The sequence below is a fragment of the Schistocerca gregaria genome, unplaced genomic scaffold (genome assembly GCF_023897955.1).
Source record: "Schistocerca gregaria isolate iqSchGreg1 unplaced genomic scaffold, iqSchGreg1.2 ptg000001l___fragment_3, whole genome shotgun sequence".
Classification (NCBI taxonomy): domain Eukaryota; kingdom Metazoa; phylum Arthropoda; class Insecta; order Orthoptera; family Acrididae; genus Schistocerca; species Schistocerca gregaria.
In genome coordinates, this window is record NW_026061699.1 from 2066701 (window position 1) to 2074631 (window position 7931).

The following is a 7931-nucleotide window of genomic DNA, read 5'->3' on the forward strand; positions in this document are numbered from 1 at the left end:
CTCCAGATGTGCATCGGAAACCACTACTGGTCTTAGAGGAAACGTTCAAAGCGTAGACTGTTTGAGATATTACTCCCATGGAGGAAAGTGCGCATGGTGATTGTTGTATTCAATCCCGGTGCAATTTCTGTGTTTCATCAACACTCTGATAGTCAACAGATTACAGAATGCCTCCAGAAGTGCATCGGAAACTACTACTGTTCTTCCAGGGAACGATCAAAACGTAAACTCCTAGAGACATTACTCCCATGGAGGGAAGTGCGCATCGTGACTGTTGTATTCTATCCATGCATTTTCTGTGTTTCATTAACACTCTTGATAGTCCACAGATTACAGAATGCAACGAGATGTGCATCGGAAACTACTACTGGTCTTCCAGGGAACGATCAAAGCGTAGACTCTTTCCGACATTACTCCCATGGAGGAAAGTGCGGATGGTGACTGTCGTATTCAATCCCGACGCAATTTCTGTGTTTCATCAACACTCTGATAGTCCACAGATTACAGAATGCCACCAGATGTGCATCGGAAACTACTACTGGTCTTCCAGGGAACGATCAAAGCGTAGACTGTTTGAGAATTACTCCCATGGAGGAAAGTGCGCATGGTGACTGTTGTATTCAATCGCGATGCAATTTCTGTGTTTCATCAACACTCTGATACTCCACAGATTACAGAATGCCTCCAGATGTGCATCGGAAACTACTACTGGTCTTCCAGGGAACGATCAAAGCGTAGACTCTTTGAGACATAACTCCCATGTAGGAAACTTCGCATGGAGACTGTTGTATTCAATCCCGATGCAATTTCTGTGTTTCATCAACACTCTGACAGTCCACAGAGTACAGAAAGCCTCTAGATGTGCATCGGAAACTACTACTTGTCTTCCAGGGAACGATCAAAGCGTAGACTGTTAGAGACATTACTCTGATGGAGGAAAGTGCGCATGGTGACTGTTGTATTCAATCCCGATGCAATTTCTGTGTTTCATCAACACTCTGATAGTCCTCAGATTACAGAATGCCTCCAGATGTGCATCGGAAACTACTACTGGTCATCCAGGGAACAATCAAAGCGTAGACTGTTTGGGACATTACTCCCATGGAGGAAAGTGCACATGGTGATTGTTGTATTCAATCCCGATTCAATTTCTGTGTTTCATCAACACGCTGATAGTCCGCAGATTACCTAATGCCTCCAGATATGCATCGCAAACTTCTACTGGTCTTCCAGGGAACGATCAAAACGTAAACTCTTTGTGATATTACTCCCATGGAGGAAAGTGCGCATCGTGAATGTTGTACTCAATCCCGATGCAATTTCTGTGTTTCATCAACACTCTGATAGTCCACAGACTACAGAATGCCTCCAGATGTGCATCGGAAGCTACTACTGGTCTTCCAGGGAAAGATCAAATCGTAGACTCTTTGAGACATAACTCCCATGGAGGAAACTGCGCATGGAGACTGTTGTATACAATCCCGATGCAATTTCTGTGTTTCAGCAACACTCTGACAGTCCACAGAGTACAGAAAGCCTACAGATGTGCTTCGGAAACTACTACTGGTCTTCCAGGGAACATTGAAAGTGTAGACTGTTAGCGACATTACTCCCAGGGAGGAAAGTGCGCATGGTGACTGTTGTATTCAATCCCGATGCAATCTCTGTGTTTCATCAACACTCTGATAGTCCACAGATTACAGAATGTCTCCAGATGTGCATCGCAAACTACTACTGGTCTTCCAGGGAACGATCAAAGCGTAGACTCTTTCAGACATTACTCCCATGGAGGAAAGTGCGGATGGTGACTGTTGTTTTCAATCCCGATGCAATTTCTGTGTTTCATCAACACTCTGATAGTCCACAGACTACAGAATGCCTCCAGATGTGCATTGGAAACTACTACTGGTCTTCCAGAGAAAGATCAAAGCGTAGACTTTTTGAGACATAACTCCCATGGAGGAAAGTGCGGATGGTGACTGTTGTATTCAATCCCGATGTAATTTCTGTGTTTCATCAACACTCTGATACTCCACAGATTACAGAATTCCTCCAGATGTGCATCGGAAACTACTACTGGTCTTAGAGGAAACGTTCAAAGCGTAGACTCTTTGAGATATTACTCCCATGGAGGAAAGTGCGCATGGTGACTGTTGTATTCAATCCCGGTGCAATTTCTGTGTTTCATCAACACTCTGATAGTCAACAGATTACAGAATGCCTCCAGAAGTGCATCGGAAACCACTACTGTTCTTCCAGGGAACGATCAAAACGTAAACTCCTAGAGACATTACTCCCATGGAGGAAAGTGCGCATCGTGACTGTTGTATTCTATCCATGCATTTTCTGTGTTTCATTAACACTCTTGATAGTCCACAGATTACAGAATGCAACGAGATATGCATCGGAAACTACTACTGGTCTTCCAGGGAACGATCAAAGCGTAGACTCTTTCAGACATTACTCCCATGGAGGAAAGTGCGGATGGTGATTGTCGTAATCAATCCCGACGCAATTTCTGTGTTTCATCAACACTCTGATAGTCCACAGATTACAGAATGCCACCAGATGTGCATCGGAAACTACTACTGGTCTTCCAGGGAACGATCAAAGCGTAGACTGTTTGAGAATTACTCCCATGGAGGAAAGTGCGCATGGTGACTGTTGTATTCAATCCCGATGCAATTTCTGTGTTTCATCAACACTCTGATACTCCACAGATTACAGAATGCCTCCAGATGTGCATCGGAAACTACTACTGGTCTTCCAGGGAACGATCAAAGCGTAGACTCTTTGAGACATAACTCCCATGGAGGAAACTGCGCATGGAGACTGTTGTATTCAATCACGATGCAATTTCTGTGTTTCATCAACACTCTGACAGCCCACAGAGTACAGAAAGCCTCTAGATGTGCATCGGAAACTACTACTTGTCTTCCAGGGAACGATCAAAGCGTAGACTGTTAGAGACATTACTCTGATGGAGGAAAGTGCGCATGGTGACTGTTGTATTCAATCCCGATGCAATTTCTGTGTTTCATCAACACTCTGATAGTCCTCAGATTACAGAATGGCTCCAGATGTGCATCGGAAACTACTACTGGTCATCCAGGGAACAATCAAAGCGTAGACTGTTTGGGACATTACTCCCATGGAGGAAAGTGCACATAATGATTGTTGTATTCAATCCCGATTCAATTTCTGTGTTTCATCAACACGCTGATAGTCCGCAGATTACCTAATGCCTCCAGATATGCATCGCAAACTTCTACTGGTCTTCCAGGGAACGATCAAAACGTAAACTCTTTGTGATATTACTCCCATGGAGGAAAGTGCGCATCGTGAATGTTGTATTCAATCCCGATGCAATTTCTGTGTTTCATCAACACTCTGATAGTCCACAGACTACAGAATGCCTCCAGATGTGCATCGGAAGCTACTACTGGTCTTCCAGGGATAGATCAAATCGTAGACTCTTTGAGACATAACTCCCATGGAGGAAACTGCGCATGGAGACTGTTGTATACTATCCCGATGCAATTTCTGTGTTTCAGCAACACTCTGACAGTCCACAGAGTACAGAAAGCCTCCAGATGTGCTTCGGAAACTACTACTGGTCTTCCAGGAAACGATCAAAGCGTAGACTGTTTGAGACATTACTCCCATGGAGGAAAGTGCGCATGGTGATTGTTGTATTCAATCCCGATGCAGTTACTGTGTTTCATCAACACTCTGATAGTCCACAAATTACAGAATGCCTCCAGATGTTCATCGTAAACTACTACTGGTCTTCCAGGGAACGATCAAAGCGTAGACTGTTTGAGACATTACTCCCATGGAGGAATGTGCGCATGGTGACTGTTGTATTCAATCCCAATGCAATTTCTGTGTTTCATCAACACTCTAATAGTCCACAGATTACAGAATGCCTCCAGGTGTGCATCGGAAACTACTACTGGTCTTCCAGGGAACGATCAAAGCGTAGACTTTTTGAGACATTACTCCCATGGAGGAAAGTGCACATGGTGATTGTTGTATTCAATCCCGATTCAATTTCTGTGTTTCATCAACACGCTGATAGTCCGCAGATTACCTAATGCCTCCAGATATGCATCGCAAACTTCTACTGGTCTTCCAGGGAACGATCAAAACGTAAACTCTTTGTGATATTACTCCCATGGAGGAAAGTGCACATCGTGAATGTTGTACTCAATCCCGATGCAATTTCTGTGTTTCATCAACACTCTGATAGTCCACAGATTACAGAATGCCTCCAGATGTGCATCGGAAGCTACTACTGGTCTTCCAGGGAAAGATCAAATCGTAGACTCTTTGAGACATAACTCCCATGGAGGAAACTGCGCATGGAGACTGTTGTATACAATCCCGATGCAATTTCTGTGTTTCAGCAACACTCTCATAGTCCACAAATTACAGAATGCCTCCAGATGTTCATCGGAAACTACTACTGGTCTTCCAGGGAACGATCAAAACGTAGAGTATTTGAGACATTCCTCCCATGGAGGAAAGTGCACATGGTGACTGTTCTATTCAATCCCGATGCAATTTCTGTGTTTTATCAACACTCTGATCGTCCACAGAGTACAGAAAGCCTACAGATGTGCATCGGAAACTACTACTGGTCTTCCAGGGAACATTGAAAGCGTAGACTGTTAGCGACATTACTCCAATGGATGAAAGTGCGCATGGTGACTGTTGTATTCAATCCCGATGCAATTTTTGTGTTTCATCAACACTCTGATAGTCCACAAATTACAGAATGCCTCCAGATGTTCTTCGTAAACTACTACTGGTCTTCCAGGGAACGATCAAAGCGTAGACTGTTTGAGACATTACTCCCATGGAGGAATGTGCGCATGGAGACTGTTGTATTCAATCCCAATGCAATTTCTGTGTTTCATCAACACTCTAATAGTCCACAGATTACAGAATGCCTCCAGGTGTGCATCGGAAACTACTACTGGTCTTCCAGGGAACGATCAAAGCGTAGACTTTTTGAGACATTACTCCCATGGAGGAAAGTGCGCATGGTGACTGTTGTATTCAATCCCGATGCAATTTCTGTGTTTCATCAACACTCTGATACCCCACAGATTACAGAATGCCTCCAGATGTGCATCGGAAACTACTACTGGTCTTCCAGGGAGCGATCAAAGCGTAGACTCTTTCAGACATAACTCCCATGGAGGAAAGTGCGGATGGTGACTGTTGTATTCAATCCCGATGTAATTTCTGTGTTTCATCAACACTCTGATACTCCACAGATTACAGAATTCCTCCAGATGTGCATCGGAAACCACTACTGGTCTTAGAGGAAACGTTCAAAGCGTAGACTGTTTGAGATATTACTCCCATGGAGGAAAGTGCGCATGGTGACTGTTGTATTCAATCCCGGTGCAATTTCTGTGTTTCATCAACACTCTGATAGTCAACAGATTACAGAATGCCTCCAGAAGTGCATCGGAAACTACTACTGTTCTTCCAGGGAACGATCAAAACGTAAACTCCTAGAGACATTACTCCCATGGAGGAAAGTGCGCATCGTGACTGTTGTATTCTATCCATGCATTTTCTGTGTTTCATTAACACTCTTGATAGTCCACAGATTACAGAATGCAACGAGATGTGCATCGGAAACTACTACTGGTCTTCCAGGGAACGATCAAAGCGTAGACTCTTTCCGACATTACTCCCATGGAGGAAAGTGCGGATGGTGACTGTCGTATTCAATCCCGACGCAATTTCTGTGTTTCATCAACACTCTGATAGTCCACAGATTACAGAATGCCACCAGATGTGCATCGGAAACTACTACTGGTCTTCCAGGGAACGATCAAAGCGTAGACTGTTTGAGAATTACTCCCATGGAGGAAAGTGCGCATGGTGACTGTTGTATTCAATCCCGATGCAATTTCTGTGTTTCATCAACACTCTGACAGTCCACAGAGTACAGAAAGCCTCTAGATGTGCATCGGAAACTACTACTTGTCTTCCAGGGAACGATCAAAGCGTAGACTGTTAGAGACATTACTCTGATGGAGGAAAGTGCGCATGGTGACTGTTGTATTCAATCCCGATGAAATTTCTGTGTTTCATCAACACTCTGATAGTCCTCAGATTACAGAATGCCTCCAGATGTGCATCGGAAACTACTACTGGTCATCCAGGGAACAATCAAAGCGTAGACTGTTTGGGACATTACTCCCATGGAGGAAAGTGCACATGGTGATTGTTGTATTCAATCCCGATTCAATTTCTGTGTTTCATCAACACGCTGATAGTCCGCAGATTACCTAATGCCTCCAGATATGCATCGCAAACTTCTACTGGTCTTCCAGGGAACGATCAAAACGTAAACTCTTTGTGATATTACTCCCATGGAGGAAAGTGCGCATCGTGAATGTTGTACTCAATCCCGATGCAATTTCTGTGTTTCATCAACACTCTGATAGTCCACAGACTACAGAATGCCTCCAGATGTGCATCGGAAGCTACTACTGGTCTTCCAGGGAAAGATCAAATCGTAGACTCTTTGAGACATAACTCCCATGGAGGAAACTGCGCATGGAGACTGTTGTATACAATCCCGATGCAATTTCTGTGTTTCAGCAACACTCTGACAGTCCACAGAGTACAGAAAGCCTCCAGATGTGCATCGGAAACTACTACTGGTCTTCCAGGGAACGATCAAAGCGTAGACTCTTTCAGACATTACTCCCATGGAGGAAAGTGCGGATGGTGACTGTTGTTTTCAATCCCGATGCAATTTCTGTGTTTCATCAACACTCTGATAGTCCACAGACTACAGAACGCCTCCAGATGTGCATTGGAAACTACTACTGGTCTTCCAGAGAAAGATCAAAGCGTAGACTTTTTGAGACATAACTCCCATGGAGGAAAGTGCGGATGGTGACTGTTGTATTCAATCCCGATGCAATTTCTGTGTTTCATCAACACTCTGATAGTCATCAGATTACAGAAAGCCTCTAGATGTGCATCGGAAACTACTACTTGTCTTCCAGGGAACGATCAAAGCGTAGACTGTTAGAGACATTACTCTGATGGAGGAAAGTGCGCATGGTGACTGTTGTATTCAATCCCGATGCAATTTCTGTGTTTCATCAACACGCTGATAGTCCGCAGATTACCTAATGCCTCCAGATATGCATCGCAAACTTCTACTGGTCTTCCAGGGATCGATCAAAACGTAAACTCTTTGTGATATTACTCCCATGGAGGAAAGTGAGCATCGTGAATGTTGTACTCAATCCCGATGCAATTTCTGTGTTTCATCAACACTCTGATAGTCCACAGACTACAGAATGCCTCCAGATGTGCATCGAAAGCTACTACTGGTCTTCCAGGGAAAGATCAAATCGTAGACTCTTTGAGACATAACTCCCATGGAGGAAACTGCGCATGGAGACTGTTGTATACAATCCCGATGCAATTTCTGTGTTTCAGCAACACTCTGACAGTCCACAGAGTACAGAAAGCCTCCAGATGTGCTTCGGAAACTACTACTGGTCTTCCAGGAAACGATCAAAGCGTAGACTGTTTGAGACATTACTCCCATGGAGGAAAGTGCGCATGGTGATTGTTGTATTCAATCCCGATGCAGTTACTGTGTTTCATCAACACTCTCATAGTCCACAAATTACAGAATGCCTCCAGATGTTCATCGAAACTACTACTGGTCTTCCTGGGAACGATCAAAACGTAGAGTATTTGAGACATTCCTCCCATGGAGGAAAGTGCACATGGTGACTGTTCTATTCAATCCCGATGCAATTTCTGTGTTTCATCAACAATCTGATCGTCCACAGAGTACAGAAAGCCTACAGATGTGCATCGGAAACTACTACTGGTCTTCCAGGGAACATTGAAAGCGTAGACTGTTAGCGACATTA